The sequence below is a fragment of the Spermophilus citellus genome (genome assembly GCF_964194105.1).
Source record: "Spermophilus citellus genome assembly, chromosome: 10".
Lineage (NCBI taxonomy): Eukaryota > Metazoa > Chordata > Mammalia > Rodentia > Sciuridae > Spermophilus > Spermophilus citellus.
This window is the reverse complement of record NC_138197.1, coordinates 65911567-65913562: the sequence shown is the minus strand read 5'-3', so window position 1 is coordinate 65913562 and position 1996 is coordinate 65911567.

The window sequence follows — 1996 nt, the reverse complement described above, 5'->3', positions numbered from 1 at the left end:
GAGTTACATCATTATAGATAATTACAGATAGATACAGATTTGACTTTTTAAACATATGTTTGAATTTTTAAATTATTGTGCATAATGATTGAAAACAGTTGTTTGACATAGGTTCAGAACAGGAGGCAACTCATAGTAAGGAATGTCAGAAACCCACTGTCATAACAAAATAGGAAACTGGAAATGAATTTGAGAAGTATTACATAAATATAGTTTCAGAGGACTTGCCTGATTCTCAAGACTCACTTTGCTCTATGTGTGGGATCAATTTTAGAAATACTCCCCTCCCCAGCACTACTCACGCCATCTCATACTCACAAGTATATAGCTGCTGCCTCCACACTGCTGTGGCTACCACCCCATCACCATTCTCCCCTACAAAGGGTTTTTTCCTGTAGTTGTCTGTCATGAGGCTGTGCCTCTTTGAAGTAGCTGCTTAAAAACACAGTTATTTTCTTTTTTTTAAATTATTAGTAAGTATGCCACAGATATCCCTGAATCTCATATTCTTTATCCCTCATTATCAATCCTTTCCTCCATCCCTGAGTTTATAAGGTTAAGCACAACTCATTGAAGTGAGGATGGGTAAAAGTAACTGTTATATACATTACTTGGTAATAAAATAATTTTTAAAACTATTTCGGCATAATAACCCTTACATCCAAAGGGCTACTTGAGAGTGTTATGTACTTCATTAACATTTGCTTTTCCAAGCAGATGAATATCGATTTCATTTTTTTCTTCATTCAGATGCTCATTTATCATCTGTATTTTTAAATTCCTTTTTATAAATTTATTCTGGATATGTCCTATTGTTGAAAGGGCCAGCTCCTAAAATTGTCTTTCATATTCTTTGTGCAGATACAAAAGTACTTCAGTACAAGAATGGAATGAAGTGAGCTTGCTTTCAGTTATCTTTCTGAGTTGTCCTTCTAAGTTGTCCAGGTTGGCCTTGAGCTTCTTGGACCCCAACAGTCATCCTGCTTTAGTCTCCCAAGGAGCTGGAACCACAGGCACATGTTACCACACCCATTTACTCTTATTTCTTATATTCTTCTTAATGCTAAATAATTTGGCTAGTTTGATACTTAGATTTGAATAAAACTGGAGTAGTTTCAAACAATGATTTATAATAATTGATAGCTCACAGCTCATAATCGTTTAGAGATGTTCTATTCCTACTTGGATGTTTTATAAATGTAACAAGCATATTTGTTCTTATAATACAGCAAGTTAGACCTAGAAACTCTTGATTCTATGCCAATGTCTTATGTTGTGTTTTTTCTCTTATTTTGAATTACATAAATATGTCCCTTATTTAAAAAGTTAAAAAACAAGTATTTTAGGGTCCCCTTTGATCTCATAACCTTCTCCCTAGGAGTAACCACTCTTCACTTTGGTGATGTATGTTTTATTAGCATTTTTCTCTGCATTTGTGTACATAATTTATATATGTACATACACACACTCATTATGTGAGCATGCGTATCTTATTTCTGCTATTTTTTGCTAGTGTATTTTCTAATATGCCCAGTCTTGTATAAGCATAATTAGATTCCTTTTACAAACATATACCTTAAAATGTGCACACGGAAGCAGGTCTCCCATTATCTGTCTTATCTTACAACCTCATTGGAAGTTCATTCATTTATTCATTCAATGACTAAAGCACCCAGTACATTCTACATTCATAGGTAAACTTACAAAAATGAAAAATGGGCTAGATGTGTTGCTCAGTGGCAGAGCACTTGCCTAGCATGTATATGTGAGGCCCTGGTTTCAATCCCTTACATTACATTTTTTTTAAAAAAAATGAAGATTGTACAAAGATAATGAATGTGGGCTGGGGTTGTGGCTCAAGCGGTAGCGCGCTCGCCTGGCATGCGTGCGGCCCGGGTTCTATCCTCAGCACCACATACCAACAAAGATGTTGTGTCCACCGAGAACTAAAAAATAAATATTAAAAAATTCTCTCTCTCTCTCTCTCTCTCTCTCT